We start from the raw sequence: 24,202 nt of genomic DNA on the forward strand, positions 1-24,202 counted from the left end.
GACGGTTTCCCTTAAAAACGTCAATGTACAAATCATTCAATTAAAAATAGTAAAAGTAATCCACAGCACGTATCGTTATTGGTGAAGAAAGCGTGAAGTTAAATCATTCAATCGAGGAGGTGATTAGTTCCAATGACATCTGGTTCTTGAACCCGTTATTTAACTTTCTGTATTCACTAAGCAAAATATTGCAACCAGAGCAAAAACATTATGAATTACTCCACTTTACCTTTTGACCCAAGGACAGACCTTTTCACTTTATAAAGATCGTAACTAAAGCGTTTAGACTGTATCACGCACTCTGACCTCGATGACGAATGAAATGCACAAAAAATGTTCTTCGTTTCGCCACTCAGTACTATAATGGCAAAATTATCCGGTAAAATTCGAAGTTTTTGCCCTCAAATGTGCTTAGAACAAGGCGCGTGACTTTCGTAACCAGTGGCATTACAGTTTCGTGTTTGACCAAAACTCGAATTATTTGGCCTCGCTGTTTAAAATTGTCGAATTTGACGATTTTAAGATATCCTCAAGTTAGTTTTAGCTTCATCTGAAGCTTCAATTAATAAAAAACATCCTTAATGAAATTATACAATTTACCCACTTTAAAAAGATTACTCAAGATAGGTCTGCTTACAAAACATATTCAAAAGTTAATCACTTCTAAACCTATCCTTTTGCATCTGTATCTGCCACTTACTAAGAATTTTTTCAACCGTCACTAATCGCGATACGAGACGACTGCCAACATGCTAATCGTCACAACCTAAAAAAGGTACTGTCTCAGTCTAAGTCGCTCTCCCACTTACAATTTCGTTTGAAAACGATCTTAATCTCAAGTCATTATCGTCGGTATTCTAACATAGAAGGCTATCAGATCAACCGCTATATTTGGTTCGCAGAATTTACTCTCATGTGGAACCGGATATTTTTGACAACTGACAAATCATTAATAACTGTCTGTGCGTTTAATTTCTCTTGGGTAAGATATTGCAGTAGGATACTTGGCTAATTAAAACAATCGATTTATTATTTTAGCGACGTAGAATATATAGCTGTTAATGGCAAATATTTTTTCTCCGCAAAACTCGTAAACAATGTCAGCTAACTCGCTCACGATTCATGCCAATTCATTTACCAGCATGGCAAGAAAATCACGAAGCGATCAGTAATCTGTGCTTCAGTTCAGGATAATAACTAAATGCAGTTCGTGATTTCAAAGGGTTTGTTTTCATTTCTGCTTGAACTGTTGACAGAGTTGATAATGCAATTGCTGATAAAAACTGTTGCAAGACAGCTCGGGTTGGTTTAGTCCTTAAAGGTCAGAGGGCAGACACTGTTAAAGTTCTAATTTATAGGATAAGTTCAGACGCAGACAATGTTGGTATCTACTAATATGATAAATTGTGAGCAACGACTATATACCTGCTAGAAAGTAAAAAAAAACTGTTTTCTGCAAGTGTACCTTAAACAAGAAATGGATGAATACATACGCAGTATGCAAATAATTATGAAACTAATTGATTAAGATGATCCTACACAGCCGAGATCTTTTAAACATGTGAGACCTGACTTATTGCTCATAAATATTATAAATGCCAACACAAGAATACCAGTAAAATTACAATTTATTTTTGTACTAATGATGAAAAACCAACAATTGCTGGCTTCTAAGGTGTACTAAAGCAAGGATGTCGAACACGACGCGAGACCTCATTTGTACTAACAGATAACAATGAAAACTCGAACATGAATCAAGCGCAAGCGCATCTCGTGACGACGTTGTTCCGATAACGGCATCATCGGGACCTTGACTGGGTTGAACTAAGACCTGCGATTCATCGCGTGCGCAGCTTCCACGACCTGCCCGTTAGTTTGCTATTTCGGTTGGTTTGTAGCTTTTGTAACACTTACACTTTCTTTATATGTATGTTTAAATGCTTTTTAAAGTTTTCTGTATTTGAGTTTTAATGGCTAAAAGATAAAATTTCTTTCAAAGTTAGTATGTTGAAAGAGTTTATTTGTAAAAACAATATATTGGATGATATTTTAAATGCGAAAGTTTGTTTGTTTGTTGTCTCTTCACGTGTTATCTACTGAACTAATATTTTTGAAATTTTGCGTATATAAAATTAAGAGTCTGGTATATAAAATTAAAATACTTCTAAAAATGTGCTAAATTCGCGCGGGCGAAGCTGCTGGTAAAAGCTAGTTAAATATGTACTTTTAAAACGCACCTACGTCGTTCGCAGTCAGAAGTTGCCGTAACAAATAACAGTATCGATTACATCTTACTATTATTTAGGTTATTGGGATTTCACAGAAATTCATGTTTATATTTCATTTTGGTTTTTGCATCATAAAATATATCTTGAAAAACCGTTTGTATATTCATATTATTACTGGTCTCCCACCTAAGCACCAGTGTTACACAATATTTAAAACACTAAAGGCCACCAGTCGTGGATCTTCTTTCCCTGCAGATGTTCCAAATAGCTTACTTGCTTTCAAATGCCATCGCGGCGGGTCGGGGCGACGTGGGAGACTCACATTTTACAGGCAATCACGTTTATTGCACTTATATAAGGATAGTTTTCTGTTGTTGTTCATTTTGTTCAGCTCAACCATTTACTTACCTTCCACTCGTGTAATTTATAGTTGTAAAGTAAACCTTTCTTCGTCGAAATGATTTGCTTTCTTTATACTATCTGTTTTGAAGTCATCATTCATTTTTACTGCCGCCTTATTTGCATTGTTATGTTTATTGTTTTTGAAATTTATCTTCATTATAGGATGCTTAATACTATACCTATATAATGTTTTATTCGTTCTTTTTTGAATTGTAGTAATTAATTCACATAATATTATCAACAAGAAAATCAAAATACGTGAGGAAAGCAGTGAGTCTACTATTGTCCATAGAAAATTAAATTCAGTTGAAATGTTTTGTGAAAAATATTCTCAAAGCATAATTTGTTTAGTTCTCAAGTTGTTTAGTTGCATCAACTTCATGGATTTCGACACTCCCTTCAAGAATAGTCATTAAAACTGTATTGCCTTGTTAATTATCTAGTCTTGTCAAACAGCGTGTTAAATTTCTTATCTGTTTGAGTTATCAACCTTTCAGCTTCCTATGCGTCAATCTAAAGGGCGTGCGAGGGAATACAACTTCGTGTATAAAAGTGAGCGGTATTCAGCCACGAAGAGAATTTTGGTTTAAAAAAAATCTGTCCAAATAGACACTTTGTAAATGACATTTGCCTACTTATCGTCTCGTCTATGTCAAGAGGGTTATTATTTCGTTCATTTTTTTCTTTCTTTTTAGTTTTTAGAAGAAATTTTAGTAATTTTAACCTTACTCTGCCTGATAATAAGCAAAATGAGGTCTTAGGCAGTACACACAAGGTCATATTATGCCTATTCACTGCCTAAAAATCTTAAGGCTTCAAATGTTTGGTGATCAGTAAAAGGTAGGTACTGTACGAAATCTATTGAATTCACAAACATTATTCTTCCGGGAAATAGCTTTTAATTTGAAGCACGGTTACAAAACGTAATGATCTCCGGCCGTGAGTCACAACTGCGGTAAAAAGTAAATAATGAATATTGGGTTAAGTCAACAAATGCGTGAATGGATTTTCTATTTGCCAATATATTCTCACACGAATACAACTTTCATTTAGTCGGTACTGCTTGTACTTAACTTTTAGAAGCTAACATCAGAAAACTAACTGTGTTTATTATAATTGGTTACAGATTACTTATTTGTTCTTGTGGCAAGAGGAAAGATGTAGTCTCTGCCTACCCCTCTGGTTAATTGGTGCGATTATGAAATAATTTAAATGCAAAAGCATATGTAGTAAAATTGAAAATTAGGATAAAATATTTTGCGTATTGCTTGCGTATTGATACTTGTAACTTGGAAGATTTTATCGGCTAACGGTTTAGAAAATCTAGAGTAAGTACTCGTATAAAGATGCAATTATATATTTTTTTATATCACAAAAACATTTAGTCGGTAATAACATAAAAGCACAATTACAGTGCTTTTATTACCCATTATTATGTTTCTTCTAATTCAGGATGTGTGAGATTATAATTAAAGGTACTTATATGAGGCTAGGCATAAGATGTATTTCAAGTTGTAACTGCCACCGGCTATGCAACCAATAGTATTATTTTGCAATTTTATTTGTCATAGTTTAAACTAAAACTAATTTACTGGGCTTGAGTGTTTATTAAAGATTTAAATATAGATATTTTGTGTCATGCAGTTAATTTTGCTGTAATAGAAATGCAGAGTTACAATAAGTTGACAGGTTTGATGGTTAGTTTAATTGACTTTAAATAGAAAATGTTCTTGAGACCTTTAACGCGAGATCACGGCGAATGAGAACCTCCTTCCTTTTAGAAGTAGGTTAAAAACATCAGGTCTTTACCCCTTACGATACGTTCGGAAACGATTTAAAGACACAACGCTCAGCTGGTTAATAAAACAGTTATAAGGAATTGTAAGAAATTTGACAAAATAAATCACAACGGACTTTCCATTCTGAAATTGGTCCTTTGTTCTAAGAAGTGGGGCATTTAGCAATCGCTTGTTGAAGACAATACGTGCTAATAACTAAATGTTGTATAACCTGTCACTGTGTTCATGTTCCTAAAGTAACCGTTGTATGTGACTCCAAAGATGTGTTGCGAAAAATTTGCGACCATGTAAGGAATGTTGGCGAAAAATTTGTTACGTTCATTTCATTTCAAGTAACACAAATAAAATTATAAACCAATTTTAAATTTAAATCAGAAAGAACTGAAACAGCAACAGTATTTTAAAGGTCAATAAATAATATAGTTTTAAACGAAAAATCCTACTAATTTCCATTCCTGTGTTCATTTCTGGAAATTCAGTCTAAGTGAACCCCTAAACTCCAAAAGCAACTGTCATACCTAATTTCAAGTCCTTAGGTGCAAGTGCTGGCTGCGCGTCGATATGTCAGTCAACCAGTCAGTCAATCTCCTATTTTATATATACGTATATAAAAAAGATAAGTAGATATCTTGGCTATACTTAGTAAAATTATTTCGCCATAACACTTGACTGTGCCACATCGATACATTACCGATTCAATTCTATTCAGTTGTTTCAACCTGTTCGTGTATGTTTGTCCGATTTAAGAGCGGGCCACGCCCATCGCCCACGCGTCGACGGCGAAAGTCAAACGCTGTAATGAGAAATGTTTTATTATGTTTTTTTTTTATTCTACTTACACTATGATAAAAAATAAAGACGCCAGTGACTGGAAGCTAAATTGAAACTTTTGATTCTTGATGTCTCGTATAGTTTAATAAGTTTTTAAATATGTATGCACATTTTCGTGGGAGTTTCAGTAAAACGCAAAATTTGTCTGTAATAGGGAATGATTGATTTCTAACGGTTATACTACTCGTAGAAACTTGCGTATCTATTAAGAGATGTGATTATTTTAATGTAGTTTGATATTTTAATTGACATTGCTACTTTAATTGGGTTTTTTAAATTAAAAAATTAATAGTAATCCTTTTCAGTGCCCTTACCCCAATAATTATCAATTTTAATTTAATAAATAATAAATAATCTTCATCTACTTCTCTCTTTTAAAAACAGTTAGTATAATACATATTTTTCTTAAATTTAAATAATAAATTATATCTACGATATACTTAAGAATGAATTACTAAAGGTTTTTATTTGAGATTAGTTTAACTACCAGTATTGTTATAAGTGAAACTCCGTCAGTGTTTTATACGGGTTATGTATGAGATGTTTATATTATATGTTTACTACCGTCACCAACACGATTCGCTACATCGAAACTTAAATCGATTTCGAAGTTTCGATTTTGAAAGTTCAATTGTTTAAGATGGCCAGTCACCGTACTTTCAGTTATATGACCAGACAATATGATGTCATATTATGTGTAAACGACGATACTCAATATACGTAATATCAATATTAGCGAATGTAATAAATATTAATAAAATTAAAACTTCCACTGTCATTTGTTAGCAAAAAGGAAATTGAATCCTAGAGATTATATTATGATTATACCATAACTCATAGTGTACATAACAGTACATAGATAAATAGTGGTGTTATATTAAATTAATTTTAGTTTTAATTTTTATATAACTTACAACATAATTACAATAATTATTTGCTATAAACACTTCCACCATTTCGTAACGGTACAAACGGAGGTTCTTCATCAATACATACCTACTACAAAAAATATGGCAATTAAGTCTGTAATACTATTTAAATTTAAAAACTCTACCGTCGATTTTTGTAACAGTAATCGATATGATGATTAGATTTCAATTTTTTGTTACGAAATATGATTTGGAAGTCATTAAAAGACGCGCCATTTATTGACGGCGCAAACTAAAGACCAAATAAATTCACAAATTATATAAGTTTTATGATTTTGCGTACAAGAAATTAATAAAAACATACATAAACATGATCACGTCTTTATCTCTAACATGGTAGACAGAACCAAACGCCATAAAATTGAGATCCAACAGTAACAGCTTGTTGTTATTACCCATCGCCTAAAAGAAGAACCACAAGTTCATTAAAGTTGGCAATCTCAGAAAAAAAAATGCTGACAACGCAAACATAACAGTTGAAGTTGCAACAGACAAATAAGCGAGAGTGAGAAAGCAATAAAGCTCACCTCACAAATATTTGCCGATAAAATTCTCACGGTAGAACAGAACATTTATTCACCTTTTACGAACATGCGTCCATTACATTTTGATAGCCTATATCTCTGACGCAATCCGGCCGTCCGAATTGTGAGTCATACTACCGGTTAGCAGCCGCCCACCGCTTGCCATCAGTGCAAGGGTGCCTTTGTGGGATGAAATTGTAACTTGCATTTTATGAGCCTTCAGCCGAAGCTGTTTCGCAAATTAGCTGTCGGAAATCTGAGCACATAATATAGTGTATATACATCTAGTCACGTCTATATCCTTTACGGACTAGACAGAGCCAACTGTCTTAAAAAGACTGTTTGACCACGCTCAGCTTTTTGGCTTGATGATAGAATTGAGATTCAAATAGTGACAGGCTAGCCCATCGCCTAAAAGAAGAATCTCAATATAAGTCATACCTATATATATCTCGTTTATAAGCCTATCCCTTAGTCGCCTTTTGCGACATCCATGGAAAAGAGAAGGAGTGGTCCTATTCTTTTTTTTAATTGGTGCCGGTAACCACACGGCACATAGTGTATATAATATATACTAAAAGATATGCGTCAAAATTTCCAGTACGCTTGACTGTAAACCTAGTTTCTTTATTTTCGTTCTCGTGGCCGTTACGATTACTTAGTGGCTACCCAAGGAGTGTCCATGAATTAACTTTAGCTTCCTAATGCGACAACATTAGTAAGTTCTGTAAAACAAGCGGACCACCAAAGATTCTTAAAAGCAGTCGCAATATTAAATAGCTCATATAAAACACATTAAGAAACAGCGATTACTTGCCCGATTAGCCGGCTAAAAGCCGATGCTATACAACATCATTACAATAATTTTATCGATTATTCTAATATTATGTAACATGCGGTAGTTCCACGGAATAACGTTGCTGATAAACGTTATAAATATGCATTGGGAGGATTACCAGGTTTTGCATACTCTTACATAAGTTTATATATCTGTGCGCTTACGGAATAGCAGTAAATCTGAATTCAATGCGACATCTAATTATCCAAAGAGTTGTGACTTGACCGCATCCAAATATAGAGTGGTCAATTTAGGCCCAGCCTACATGCACGTACCATTAAAATACAATCAATGTTTCCTGACAGTAGGTACTTGTCGAGGGCACTTCTGAATCCGATAATCGCGTATTTATGATGTTTTTCACTTGATATTGTAAAAGCCTAGAGATATAATTTAGATTTTGGATTGAAAGCGACAGGATCCGGATGTTCGTTATTGTTTTCTTTGCAGGAAATAACAAAATAATAAGTCATTTCATTACAGCTTAAGAGTTTCCGTACAGGGCGTATAACGAAACATGGAGTATGTGATTATTATATTTTTTATATATTAGGTGGTATTTTAAATTATTAGGTGAAACAATATAAGTAAGTAAAAAAAAAACTTATAGAACAATTTTGGCCTATTATTTGGGGTATATAACTATAGTACCTACAAATTTCATTAGAAAATGCAAATAAGTGTTGAAAATAACTAGCGTTTATTAATAACATATCAATGCATTGCATTTGCTGATATTGATTGTAATTATACAAAAGGTTTAATGACTTCACTTGCCAAGCTGAAACCATAGTCAATCCAATAATTTACAAACAAAAATAAAAGAAATAATTAAAGCTGACATCACTTGTTTATTTGGTATTTTCTAAACAATGCCTAAACAAATAATTGGCAGTGCTAATTGCGATGCCTATTGTCTCATTCTTTCTCACAATCGCTATTGTGGCGGACAATGTTGGGAGCAGACCCGAGGTATAGACTAGTGGTAATATAGGTACAAAACCTACTGCAAGATATAACTGGCCCTTTCACGAACGTATTCCAACCTGTCAAATACTCAGACTTGCCGGTTGGCCGCGCGGAGAGGTCGCGTCTCCTGCGTTCGGTTTTGTTCGTGTCGTAATAAAATTAAAATGTGAAGTGTTAACCTGTTTATTTTCTACACCGTCAGTGGTTTGTGCTATGGCCTGTGATGCAATTCAAAAGATCACATCTGAAACCTTATCGGTCTGATGTCGGGATTTTCTGTGTGTTAGTGTAGTGCCTATTTTTTGTGCTTGTGTTGTGTTGTGAAGTGTCGGCAAGTGCTTTTATGAAATACAACCAACGAAGGTACTATTTATGTTTATTATCAATGAAAAACTGGTTTTATAATTACCATCTGTCGTTAGTTTTAGTAATCATTCTGTTGGAAAAACAGTCATTTAGTAAATATAATAAAATGTTCAGTGTTAAATTGTGTCTAGTGATTAAAAAAATATATAGTTTAAAGTCTGGGCAATAAATATACTGTAATTAATTTTGGTGACTTACCGTACAACACCCCTTGAATGTAATACCATTATATCCCAATAAGCGAGGTCTCAGGCAACAGCTAGTTATTAACAATAATAAAAAAAAATACTTTAATCGTGGATCTCCTCTAGAAACATAAAGCCAAACATTAATATTTGTATATTGTTTGCCGTTGTGAGTATTGATATTTTCTCCCTACAATTTAATAATTACACAGTGCTATATATCCGCAATCATTATTCACTTAAATGGTTTCATCAATTAACACGTATACGTTTTTTGTTTCAGACGTCCAACTGACACGGATCATCTGAGTAATGCGAATACAGCGAACGAGTAACAGCCGCGTGAGTCTTTTTATTTCCCATTTTAATAAGAGTTCTCGCCATTTAGCCATCCGCCACGCGTAGTTAGTAGGTGTTAGCGATTTAACGTTGATTTATGCGGTTTCAAGGTTTAATGCTTCTTGTTGGAGTTTTTTTTATTCGTGATAATATTATTGATAATCCAAGTATAAGTTCGAACCCAATTGGAATGAACATATTTATAATGCTAGTCTTTCGCTTTTTTATTTTTTTTCACGGCTAAACCGATGATTTAATTTTTATGAGTATGAATATAAATAATAATCTAAAGTCAAACATAGGCTTCTTTACCTTTAAATGACTGCTGAAAAAACGGGATAACTTGAGATTCTTCTTTATTCTTCTTAGGTGATGGGCTATATGTTGGCTCTGTCTACATGATTATATACATATATGTATGTTATAAACGGGCGAAGCAACGGGAGAAACCAAGTTACATTTATAAAATCCAGTTACTCTTTTCAGCAAGGTATCTAGACTAAATACAGATCAGTTATCTTAGGCGAGTGGGTGCGAGATCTCAATTAGATGAGCGGTTACAAAATAAATACTAACGATGTGTCTGCAGGGCTTAATTGGCTAGATTCTAGATAACCATCTACAAGGCCTAACTCTCAAATTGATATATCCTGACAAATGAATCGGGTACCAGCCTAGCTTTTTCAAAATAGTAACTTGTATCGTTAATTGAAATAAGCTATTCAAAGATCTCTCATGTTATACATATAAAATTAAATAAACAGGTAGTGGTTCTTTTGTTTTTCAAATTTTCAAGTCGATCTGGTTAATTTAGTAAACTTGGGATTCCTTCTTTAGGCAACCTGAAATTATCTCTTATACCTATTTATTCTGCCTGAAGCTACACGTGAGATTTTTTACCTCCCTATATCTGTAAGAGTGATATTTATTAGCGTCTATATTAATTTTGATATATTAAAATGGCTTTTTAATGTATACGTTAGAAGTAAATTTCACTGATTCCAATGAAATAGCTACAATTTTTTATTATTTAACCTAGTTCATTCCAAATTGTCATTTGTATTTAAGTTAATTAGTTACGTGTATTAACCATTTTTTATGAAATACAACAGCGAGTATGTACGTATTCTCAGAGTGAATCGATGGAACTTAAAGAAGTCTCTTTGAAAAGACATCAACGCACACCAAGTATAAATAATTCATATAAGCAACTCCGTTTTTGTTATCAATCCTTGTATCTAACTGTTTTGAAGCAGGAAAAAGGTGTTATAAAATTATATGAAATTTTATAAACAGAATAATCGAATTTATATAAAAAATATTTGTCACCTCGAAGAAGACATTAATGATAGATTTACTTAACTAAATTTACTTAATTATCGCAATAACACATTGTATACAATGACTTGACACATACATAAAACATATCTCTTACCCGGAAGGGTAGTCAGAGACTGCCTTTTCGTTTGCCACGACCCCTGCATACTTCTGTCGCTTTTTCTACATCTTTGTTCAAGCTCGTCGGTAAAGTAAAGACTACTCTTGACTTGCCTTTTCGATCATCCATAAATAAAAATTTGTATATACGATGCCGTGTGGTTCCCGGGACTAATAGGACAAAGAATAGGACTACTCCATCTCTTTCCCATGGATGTCGTAAAAGGCGAGTAAGGGATAGGCTTATTAACTTGGGATTCATCTTTTCGGTGATGGGCTGGCAACCTGTCAATATTTGAATCTTAATTCTATCATTTAGCCAAATAGCTGAACGTGGCCTTTCAGTCTTTTAAAGACTGTTGGATCTGTGTGATATAGACTTGATTATATGTATGTATAAAAATCCTTATAAAGTATTGTTAGCTGTAAACTCATTGTCGCTCTCCTTTCTAGCTCTGGAAATGAAACAAGCAAAATGTGCCAACAGTTATCTTTAGAAATGAGACTTGAAACAGTCGACAAGATTCAGTTTGCCTGACTGTGTGTCATTGCCGCTTGTTAGCAACTATCGTGATGACTGATCGTGTACAACTGAATGGTAAGAACATAAATTAATGTTCTTATTTATCGTTTGATAATTATTACACTTGTACGGCATCAGCGACGACAAAATTTGACAGTGCCCACGCTCTTATTACACATACACAAATATATACATATATATAATGTGTCATGTCTGTATCCCTTGCGGAGTAGACAGAGCCAACAGTTTTTTAAAGACTGAGAGGCTATGTACAGCTGTATGGCCTTATGATGGAATTGAGATTCAAATAGTAGCAGGTTGATAGCCCATTGCCTACAAGAGGGATCCCAAGTTTATAAGCCTAGCCCTTGGTCGCCTTTTACGACATACATGGGAATACTAAAAGAGGATTTCTAGAAATTCCTATGGAACGAAAATTAGCAGAGCTTTAAAATGTGTGTCGTCACGTCTCGTCTTGATGTGAACTGGCCCTTATCCGCTAGTCGCTTCCAACGATTATATTCACAGCAGGAGATCCGAAAATGTACATTGCAGGAAAAATTAATGTAAAAGCAAATTAACCCTGCAAAGATATAAATCAACCTTAATCAGAAATGAATTTGTTTTATTCAAGTATCATCATAAATCATGTGCATTACAATCGATACTTTTTACAACTCGATCAGTAGTGATCGTAATGTAATCGATTCTGCAAACTACGCCCACGGCATCGCCTGAACTTTATTTATCATGTTGAAACATTTATAATTAAGATAGTTACGTTTCTAATTTATTCCTTTTGCCATTAAATTAATGTGGCAGATCTCGCTTGAAATTTGATATTCAGGAACACGCAATTGTACTTAAGTGAATAAATTGTAATGTCAAATGAAAATTGATTTCATCATTATTATAACGAAGTAGTTTGGAAGCAGTAATTTGTAAACAATTTATTTATTGATAAATTAAAACTGAAAGTAATGTATCATAGATTTACTTTCCATAGGTTTGATGCTTGACTTCATTTTGTACATAAATTACCTAATCATAATTGGCACTGTCTACCCCAAAATTATCCTTTTCGAGGTAGACAATACCAGAAGTCATAAAATTTAGCAAAGGCCACGTTTAACTAGATTTGAGTAATAGCTTATTAGCCCATCGCCTAAAACAAGAATGCCAAGAATAATTAAAGAACTTTTTGAATGGCGGTGAAGACGACGGGTGATCAGGCCAGGAAAAGTAACACGTTGCAGTTATAAATAACACTATATTTGGCACTGATTTTAGTGATAAACAATAAAATATCGCGGAGAGCAAAAAAAGGCGCACTAGTTTCTCCGCAGACTCGAGACGACAACTTCGAAATTTGAACGTGGCGCGAAGTGGGCGTCCCCATAAACAAACAATGGTTTCTTTTAATTTACAAAAGTACAAGGAACCATAGTGCACCAGACTTTTTAACGACAATACATGATATTTCTTTTTAAAATAACATTGACAGTTGTGACAGTGACATTATTTATTTATTTATTTATTTATTTATTGTGACAAAAACGGTTTACACCTATTACAATTATCACACTTTACAATTTGAAACACAGGTATATCATATTAAGACATGAAACCATTAAGCCTAAAACTAAGTATTATTCAAAAATAGCGCGTCGCTAACAGGTGGTTTGAAATGATTACGTTGTCTGGTAGAGAATGCTCTTAGCAATAAGTTCAATTATTCTTTCTTTAAAGCTCAATAAAGTTTAAAAAAAAATGTTAATCCCGAGCTCTAATAATAGCAGCTGAGCTTGCACTCGTAACGATAAGAGACTGAGAAGAAACTATTCGATTGAGGTTTGAAAATTAGAACAAAACTTAAATGTAAAAAGCCTTAGACTTCATAAATCTTTTAACTACCTTTCCTGCACGTAGTTTAATGCAACCAAGTAAGATCAGGTACATTACAATATTTATAAGAAAACGTGATTTTAAAGGCCTACGTGACCATTCCTAAAGCCAGATGACGTCACAAATAATTACGTGATTATACCATTTATCGAATTATCGTGGGATATTGAATTCAAACGATTATGTCACGTTAAAACGCCGATAACAGTGCTTAAATCATAGTTCTATAATAATTGGTTTATTAACATTATTTATTAAAATAAAAACTAACAACGGTTTTTGTAAAGTTTTATCGCTATTTTTTAATTAGGTTTTGTTTTGTAAAGTAATAATAACCATTCAACACTTCAACATAATTAGAAAAATCCAACTAAAATTATTTATGTGTTAAATGCAATAAATATTCATGAATTTAACCATTACATTGGATAAACTATCTTTATTCAATTTATTTTATACCGGGATTGGTTAGGGTTGGTCTATACTTAGAGAAGATAAGTGCGTCTTTCAAATTCAACTGATGACATGGCAATAAAATTCTTTATTATAATGAACTAATAGAAAATCAGGCTCATAAAATGAACACTTTATAATTATAAAGTTTGCTATTCAGGTCTTCTATTTCTTGTTCGCGTAAATTGTGTGAAATGCAATTATCACTTGATAGTTATAAAGTGAAGTTGTATAAGCTTAAGCTTATAGATTATCTCTCAAGAAATCAATATGTTTTATGCTTAACGTTTATAATTTTAAGGTTATGATCCTTTTTTTACATGACTGTTTTACTGAATTGCATTCTCCACTGTTGTTTTCAATGCTTGGTGATATTCATGTTAGTTTTTAACTATATAGTGGAATGGTTTGGCAGACCTTTATTAGATAAAAGATCCGGAAAAGCAAAACTAAGTTTAATTAAGAAGGTTGCTTCTAGCGCGTGACACAAGGCAGTTCATTCACATTTTTACACTAATAAATAAAGAGGTTAGGGTTCACGCGCAAAAGTCTAGCCTTCGATAAAAAGAAGTCGCCGTCTGGCACGCAGTTTTCTGCGCAGTTGTAAAGCTGTCAAATAAGATGAAAACGTCTTGGTGACTGATGGTGGGTGGATATTGTTAGTTGCGCCGTGACATTTAACTCTTCTATATATAAAATCACACCTCTTTCTCGGTAAGTAGGCAGAGACTACATCTTTCAACTAGCCAGGTTCTCTGCATGTCTAATATTATTCCATATTCTATGGTCAAGTTGTTGGAAACAAATGATTCATAGCATGCCCTCTTAATAAGTGATTTTAATAATATGGATGCACTTGCTTGGTGGGCCAAGCGCGGCGGGTGGCATGCCGGGGATTAAAGTATGTTTTATGTACGTTTTGGAGGGATAGTGATGAATAAGAGACGCTTTTGTAGGGACGGATTAAATAGTAATCGTTGAGTCGTATTTGTGTCTTCTCGTTAATACATTCGTTAAATAAATATTTAGCAAAACAGGTAATAGAGACAAGGTTTAACGTTACCTAGTGTTTCGTCATATTTGAATGCTATTTTATAAAAGAGCCCTTATTTTGATCTTGCCTACAAACGATTAAGACGTGAAAATATTTCTTTTAAAATAAACTTTAAATGTCCTTTAAGATACAATATATAATTTGATGTAACGTTAAATATTTAGAAATAAAGCTTTATTTTATAAACATAAACTGCAACTTTTGCTGAAAATTAAAATATATAAAATGTTGTGTATTAACATTTAACATATCCTATACATATATTGTAAACACTGCTAAACCACTGTCATATGTTTTGAATTTAAAATGGACGATCACTTTAACCCTACAATATGATCGTGGCTGGAATAAATGATAACTGCATTCGATAACTCTGAACATCTGAATGTTTGCGTTATTCAAATTATTTACTCAATTCAGATTATGGTAAAGAAATTGAAGGTCAAGTGTGTGTCGCACCTGTCTCAATAAGGCTTCCGTAGTTTCCCAGCAAAGTATGAATATTATATGAAATTGAAAGTCCATTCCTAGACACCAGTTGACAATATACCACCAACTCCACTCCACATGATGGGTTCAAATGCGTCATAACTACCTATTTACACGGCTTTCCAGCCACGATACTATAAACGATCTTTGCATACTTACTTCACTTGCTTCATCCACTTTCATTAATATTTATTTGCGAGAATGTTAGCTACGGGTAGTCTTGACTTGATCTTTCACTCCTGATTAGATCAATATTCGTTTATTTTTGGCCTTCCCGTTTCAATGTTCCCATTGTTAAAAAGATTTTAATGACAGAAATGTACATCCACGTCACTGGATTCAAAATGAACAGAATATATTTTTATAACTATTCACATAATATTATTGATCACAAATCACGTTAAATTTATTATAACCAATATCAATAAGTCTCTTAACAATGACAATGTAGTATGGAAGGAATTCAAAATTGACTTGATAAGAACTATATTTCCATGGTAGTGTTTGACTGACACATAATCTAAAACAATTACAGCGTATAAGGCATACCTTACCAGTATAGTCCCTTAAGGCAGGTGTATATGAGTTGGTAGTATATAATTAGGTTTTATTTTAGACCACTGGTGTAGTAGTTTTAGCACCTGACGTGTGTGTACAGAGTTTCCGGTTCGATACTTTGTAACGCTAATTAATGTTTATTGGTTGTAATTGGGAGATCCGGATTTTCGGGTTATGACTTATCTACCTACCATTTTTAAAGACTAAACTTATTTCAAATGATCCTAATGTGACGAAGATATATATACATACATACAGTCACGTCTATATCTCTTGTGGGGTAGACAGAGCTAAGTCTTAAAAGACAAAGGTTCAACTGTAAGGCTTTGTGATGGAATTGAGATTCAAATAGTGAATTGAAATCCGTAGATATATTTAATTTATTTTTACTTAACTAACTTCTCCGTCGTCAACAGAAGTTAGAATTTCTAAACTGAACTGTTAATGTTCTTACTTTTATCTTTACGTATGTCAAAAAAGAAGTTGATAGTTTGAGTGATATATATTAACGCACAGACCAAGCCACTGGCCTTGAAAGGCCATATGTGGATTAGGGGTCCACCAACAAAGGATTTCTCGTTTTTCGCAGGTGGAATTGCGGGCAAATTCTAGTATACACATTACAGCTGGGCACTATTTCTATTGTTTTTGAGGTAACAGACATTATAAGTAAATCCAGTTGGAAATCCGTATTCATACTCTTATCCCAGCCGTATACATTAAGCCTAACATCACAACGTTCCTTGATATCGCATATCTATCCGAACCCACATTATCATATCCATAGAAATGTAATTAAATTATTCATGTGCCCTTTGATAGTGCTAAACCCTATTGTATCCAAGGCTTAATATTAACTAGCCTCGAACACTCGGCCTTAGTTTCGTCACATCGTATCTAAGCCGCATTCCGTTTGTATTCCAAATCTAGACAAGTACTCTGTCCCGGCCGTTATTATGACAAAGATTTATGTCCCGTACCGGATGGAGTGGAGTTGCGACCTTCTCAGTTTAAGATTGAGATAATTGCCGAAAAAGGAAATAATTATTATTGTTAGCACAAATAATAAGCTGATTTTAATGCTGTAGGAGAGTTTTTAGTACCAGTTTAGTTAGTAGTTATTCGAATTTTCGATTTTTTACCGACAGCTAATTCTCGGAATTACTTGTCTCAAATTTTCAAGATACCTTTTACTTTTTTAGTAGCTTCATCGTAGTGATTTCCTGTTATTCATTTACATATCCAATTTTATTAATCAGAATCAGGTATACCCCATACCTACCTCTTAATTTCTAAAACACGTACTAAGACATAATATTAATTCGTCCACCTGCTTGACGACTTAGTTGCCATGACTGACACATTAGGCACGCTTCAGTTAAACTTTTTTTTATTGAGAGTTCAAATTATAATAAAAGAGACTGGTCTTCCGCTCCATTTGGTATTAGTTTCGCACAAGAACGATATAATAATGGTATAGAAAAGACGTGCGGGGCCGCAATCTGACCTTGTCGTCAGATCGCAATGTTGGAAGTAGTGACTTCGATTAGACTGTGACGCTGTATAATGTAATATGTTCCAAATATTTTGTAGTCTGTATATGCTATGATTTAATAACTTTAAAAACTTCCGTCTGTGATTAAATTACGTGAAAATATAAATGAGAAATTAAGCATTTTTTGTAGGTACATTTTTGTGCAATGATTAGGTACTGAAGTCATACATTTTTTGGATATAAAAATCTCAAATGTGATTTTTTTTACTAGGTATTGTTAAAATCGTTCTTTGGTGACTCTCCTTCTTTAAAACAACTGCTTTGAGTTAAACAAACGTTATCACTTAAGCATATTTCACGTACATTAAGACCACCAACTGACAAAATTTTGCTTTAACATTTTCTTGAAAATACAACACATAAAACATCAAAATATAACCGGAGAATATTAAGAATTTATTACCCAACGTTTGTGTCATTTGTACAGGTGCAGAGTCAGAAAATTCTTAAGAATTATGTTATGAAATCGTTTCATATAATCGATTTAAGTTTTCTTAACCATCTACAAAAAATTATGGCTTTATAAAGATTTTATTCAGGTTTTGTCAAGCATATAAAGGTGCTCTCTTACAGACGCTTTTAAAATGGGCGCAATCGCGAACTTATCACGTTTCTAGCAAAAAATAATTGTAACATTTCCAAGATATTTTTTTTTTAATTACATAATTCATCCCCTTGCTGAGCAAAGATTTTGTCAATTCTTTTTTACTTGTTATAATTCTATACTTACCAGACGAGTGTTGCTTGTGTCAAAAGCAGACCCCGGAGACCTCTCCAAAGAGGTGACGATACAACTGCGTCTAAAACGTTAGATTTTCAATGAAGCATTTGTAAAATCTTTCAAATGTTTGAACTGTACTTTAGATGAAGATATTATTTAAGTTTTATGCATAATGCTACTTTTTTAATCAACGTGGTCGTTCAGTCTTTTCGAGACTGTTGGCACTGTGTGTCCCGTAAGGAATTAAGACATGATTATATGAATACACATGCATACACACACGTAGACATATTATATATGATAGGATGATGAAATATACTTTAATGAATTCTTTTACCGTTACGGTCAACGCATTCTGAAGTTTACGACTGTTGTAGACTAAAGATAAGATTTATGGCGTTTGTATTATTAATATAACTTTTATCATCATTGAATTAAATTAATGCTTTAAAAAATTATTATATAATTAAGTTGGTGTTTTTCTGAATATTCATAATGTTTGTTTGAAGATATTTATTGTACCTATTTTTTGGGAAAATGTAGATATGTTGTGAAGTCTTGTGATTAAGGAATAGAAATAGTTATTATTATTTCGGTGGTTAATAGTGGTCAAAGAGGCAAGCAACACACAATACTTAATATATGTTTTTAATCAGTTTCACTAAATGGTAAAATAATCTTTTATATAAAATTATCGTGTCACAATGTTCGTTCCCGTACTTCTCCAAAATGGTTTGACCAATTCTCATGAAATTTTTGAGCATATTGAATAGATCTGAGAATCGGCCAACTCCTATTTTCATACCCCTTAGTAATAAGGGTTGTCCACCCATAACATTTTTTTTAACTATAAATTACTTAAAAATTATTTATATGGCAGAACAACATTTGCCGGGACAGCTAGTAAAATATAGCTAATAATATATAGAATTTGACCAGCTTTGAAGTTTTAATAATTTCAAGAAACTGCACAGTATTTCACGGGTTAATAAGATAGCGTGATTGAAAATAGACATTAATATAAGTTTTACTGCCAAATCGCATGCACCCTAATCGGATATCTAGGATTATGACATTATTACATAACTGTTTTTGATACAGCCTCATTCGGTTGGTAAAACGAAACGGCAAACATTATGACATTATTATGAGAAACTATTGTGGAAACACGTACACTTTTAGAATAGAAGGCCTTCGTTCTAAGGGATTGCGTGTTTAGACCTCATCTGATTCCGTTGTTAAGGTCCGATGTGTCAATTCACTCAGCAATCTTCATCTTTGGAAATAAGGTAGCATTACATACCTAAGAAGTTTAAATAAGTAAATGCATTGAGTAAGATATTCACAAGTAATAAAATAAAAATGAAATAAAGTTTGCACCTTAACAGAGTGTTTTATTTATAATGAATTTGCATAAATGAATGTGTTGAAAAAAATTGTTTGATTTTGTCGAGGTTTGGGAATAAAGATTTTTTTATTTTATTCAGCGCTAGTCGTGATTCGTTCTTTGTATTTTTTTATTATCAGCTTTCATTTAATTACAGTAAAGCGGAGATAAAGCCGTCAATTTCAAATCTTCATTTTAAAATGGAAGTGGCCTACTTACGCTTTTGTTTGACCTTGTATTTAAAAAAATAACAAAGTTTTCGTTTTAGATACAACACTATTAAAAATTACACGCCCTTTTCACGCTTCGACACCTTTCGCGCTTCGCTAATAGTGTTGTGTGTATCGATATCGAGGTCAAATCGATTATCACTTTTTATGCGGACTTGACGCACCTTTTTTCCTTTAGAAAGTTCGAACGAAATGTCAATATTTATCCGCTAATGAAGCCGTCTATTAACAATTGAGACGCACAATACGCTATCATTTATTTGTACGACAACCTGGAGATTACATCGGCATAATTACTTTTGAAGCTCAAACGGGTTTGTTTGAGATGCGCGCGGCTATGATAACGGTCCTTTACAAACATAAATCATGCAGCAAACACGGAAAACAATTATCAGAAAATCATTTACCAGACATTCCGATACCAATCTTTCAATCAGATGTCGGACGGTAACTCTGATAGGAAAAAGAGTGTAGGCGCACTTGTTTTCATAGGAAACGTTGCACAAGCCTGCATGAGACCGCCGCGGCAAACTAATTAACTGTTGCAATGCTATAAAGATGCCAATAAAATGATTACCAACTGCCCGCCTGTCAGATTGAACCGTGTACTTTTTAGGCGTCTTGTGTTAAGTGTCAGTGAAGTTTGATGAAACACGAGTTAATCATTGGAAAACACCGGGCGTTAGATCACAAATCTCTTAAATTAATCCATTGATAGAGAATCGTCTTTCTAACATGGATTAACATTTTTTATATCTCCATAGTCATTTCTCTAACTGGTTCTATTAATGTCATTCATGAATAGTTAAGTAAGTAACAATATTATATCAGAATATTAGTTATTTTCTCTGTCTCTTTTGTCCTGTTTTGTATGTTTTACCCTTATGGTGCAATAAAGAGTTCATGTTGTAATGGAATATTCGTATTTTTCTGTTTAAATTTGATGATTTGATGTTTGCGTGGTGTAATTCAGTTATTATTTCAATTATTGTATTGCTAATAGCTACTCTTGTTAGGTTCTATTAATGTCATTCATGAATAGTAAAGTAGGTAACAATATTATATCAGAATATTAGTTATTTTCTCTGTCTCTTTTGTGCTGTTTTGTATGTTTTACCCTTATGGTGCAATAAAGAGTTCATGTTGTAATGGAATATTAATATTTTTCTGTTTAAATTTGATGATTTGATGTTTGCGTGTTGTAATTCAGTTATTATTTCAATTATTGTATTGCTAATAGCTACTCTTGTTAGAACGCTTGATACAGATTCTCATTAACTTTCGCCAACGTAACCAAAGCTAGTTAACGATATAACATTTAACCGCATTCGTTTTGTTGTTTCAATTTGATTGTTATCACGATAATGTATTCCCTCGCCAATTGTCTTATCTGTCTTTATATTTACTGTTTTGAAATTCCGTAATTTATTTCTTTTCTCAGAATGTGAAGCAAGAATGCAACTTATTCTTCCATTCCGTACGACTGGATGGTACAGCGGATAACATCGTCAGACTGAGTTATTTAAAACCATCCAAGTCGCGGAGCTGTGTACTTTGAAACAGTGGAACAATAAATTGCCCATTGAGCTGGTTCGAGATTATCGATAACTTGACATGCAACACTACTCTCCTTATTATACTTACCTATTTGATGAAGCCTATCTTTGCCGCGGTTGTTGATGCCGCCTGGTTAATAATTTCCTTGATATTTTTTAAATATTATCAGCTTGTGGTCATTTATCACTGGTTTCATTATAATGGTTAAGTTATGGGCTTATTAATATTTATGATGGTCTCGCGAAACATCTGGTTCCTATATCTTGAGGAATGGTGCTACATTAATAATGCCTTCCGCTCACACATCTTAAGCTGTGTCCACATTTATATAACGAGTCCTAACGCGGCTCGTACGTTTGCCTATCTCAAATCTCTGCCTAGCTCGTTTTATATTTCATTCATTATCTTGTATGTAGCTATCTGATGTAATACGGAATTCTAGAATTGTTTTGTTTAATTCCACTAAAACTTTTAGTTGCATTATTTATAGTACTATCAAAAACAGAATTTAGACTTTTAAGCAATCAAAATTCCCAGAAACCAGCTCTGCTTATCAACCGTGAAGAATGACTTCATGTCATGACTGCATTAGTTGCCATGACACGTGTCGTCAATTCGTTTCTGACTACAAATGTGGAGCCAGCTTTACAAATGGTACTGCTTTGCCATTGTGATTGTGACCATACTAGGGTTATTTCTCCTGCATTGACTACTTAGTAAAGTTTCTTTTGAATTTAAAACTTGTTACATCCAGATTAGGTACATTTTAGTTTAACTATTCTAAAGACAGTTGGTTTAAGTAACGTGTCTGTTATTTCTGTAATCTTTGAAAATATTAGCGTACTTTGAAACAGGTTTCAGAAAATTATACTAAACTCGTTCGCTCTTCTTCGACTCTGCTTTCTAATACTTCGAGTTAATCTTGTAAATATTTTTATGTGTTCTTTATGGGTTTATTAATGTCTTCACAATTTGTTTTAAATGTTAATATGTTGTATATTGGCTTACTTAGAACATTAAGACGATTCAATTTGACTTGTTTTATCTATGTTATTAAAAAGGTGTGACTTTGTTAACGTGAAATGTATTATTAACGTTAAGATAGATTTTCGGGTTATCTAATAACCAAAATTGCTAACGATTTTTTCGATTGATGAAATTGTATACAATTCAACATACTTTTGCTACTAACTGTTACACTTATAATGAAAATTAACAATAAATACATACATTTATTGTTATATGATCTCAAGTTTAGACCCTCTTTTTCCATAAATAATTAAGAGTCTATTCACGTATAGATAACATTAAAATGTTCTTCGCACTCCCATTCATTATGGAATCAAGTACACTCAGTCAGGTAGTACTGGGACATAATTACTGTTGGAGAAGCCAGTAATGCCATGTCCGCAGCGTTCCTAAGGTATAATGAGAACTGGGAACCCAGAGGAACTAGGGTTGCCAGAGCGGCGTGGCGGCAGAGCATTTTGTATTTGATGTGACGAGTTCAAAGAGTTTCTAGTATTACAACTTGGTGGGGGCCCGATTGCAAAATGCTTTGCTTCTGACCTGATTTTGGTGTGCCGGAGCCTTTACTGTATTGATGCTCGTGAGTCCCAAACCGTAATAAAAAAAGCAATCAAAAATGCTGACTGCGTCCTGCCTGGCAACCCTAGGTGGAACTGTAAAGATGTACTGATAGCTAACAATGAATGCCCGGTTTTACGCGTTAAGGTGCGACTCGAGTATGTAAGGCATTTTTATTGTCTCCAACTTTTAGGGACAAGAACCTATGGTCGTAGGGATAATACCAAACCAGGAAGCTGTGAACTTTATTGATTTGTTAGCAAAAACGTTTCGCATATAGAGTTGGCTTCGAAGTACTTTTAATGCTTTGGAATTTTATTTTTTTAATTATATTTACATTTTAAATTAGATCACCGATAAAAAAGCATTGTAAAGACAATAGATAGGAGTGTTTGTAAGCAATCAAACTGCATAAGCAGTTTAACAGAATATTTTATAATACTATCCTCATTGACTAAAGCATATCTAAGTATACCTTTTTTATTTATTTATCAAACACATTTTATATTTGTCAACTGACAAAGAAAAAGCAAATATAACTAATACAAATTGTTGTACTTATAGTGAGAAGCTTCACAGTTATCAATACTCAAAATGTATTTAAATGGATACATTCGACTTCGTGAATATTCAAGCTTGCAACAAAATAGTTGCTTACTGAACGATCTTCTTCAGTGATCTTAAATCTAGCAAACCTGAAATCGAGTCTAGACCAGTCTGCTTTACATTTAAGATAGAATGTGTGGATACTTAAATGTTAATGGATTATTTCCTAATATGGCAATAAATGGAGGCAAAGCATGGGAACGCGGTGTAAGGGACAAATGTGTTTAAGGATAAATTTGCGAGAATACGCTTTGGGTTACAAAACGTAGGTAAAAGGAATTGTTTGGACTGTGGGTTGTTCTAAGACAATAAATGTTTATTGCCTCCTACCAGTATTTTAGAAAATACCGAAGCCGCAGCAATATACCGAATTTAGCAGTAGGCCTTCGTTTTTATAAGTGTAAGCTCCCATAAATTAATTGGATATCATAAGCGTGAATGCTCTGAGTTTTTAAACTATCCCTCTCTGATATCTGAAATATTTTTGTTTAATTATGAATCATTATCATTATTAATCGTTTGTATTTAAATCAAAATCAAACTTCTTCATCTTCTAGTTCATATTTTGATCACTTGACAGAACTGTTATTTAATGAAGAATTTTTCTAGTAACACGCTTAACTGGTCAGTAATAAAGGAAAGCAAAACTTATTTAAATATCTTGATTACATTTGCATCGTAAGGTTTTTTTGTTCCTTAATTAAGTTCAAGCCATAATTTAATCATAAAG

General features: G+C 33.3%; 1 protein-coding gene across 2 annotated transcripts in view; it reads left to right on the forward strand.

The window, feature by feature from the left end:
• LOC106136403 (cadherin-99C) overlaps window positions 1-24,202 on the forward strand; it is a 142,249-nt gene that overhangs the window by 75,686 nt on the left and 42,361 nt on the right. The window contains exons 1-2 of one of the 2 annotated variants that reach the window (XM_013336945.2): window positions 8,644-8,883; window positions 9,355-9,413. The gene's annotated coding sequence lies outside the window, so the exon portion shown is untranslated. Of the gene's footprint in view, window positions 1-8,643; window positions 8,884-9,354; window positions 9,414-24,202 lie in introns of those variants that run through there. The other variant, XM_013336946.2, reaches the window with a different exon arrangement.

The sequence above is a fragment of the Amyelois transitella genome, chromosome 10 (assembly GCF_032362555.1).
Source record: "Amyelois transitella isolate CPQ chromosome 10, ilAmyTran1.1, whole genome shotgun sequence".
Classification (NCBI taxonomy): Eukaryota; Metazoa; Arthropoda; class Insecta; order Lepidoptera; family Pyralidae; genus Amyelois; species Amyelois transitella.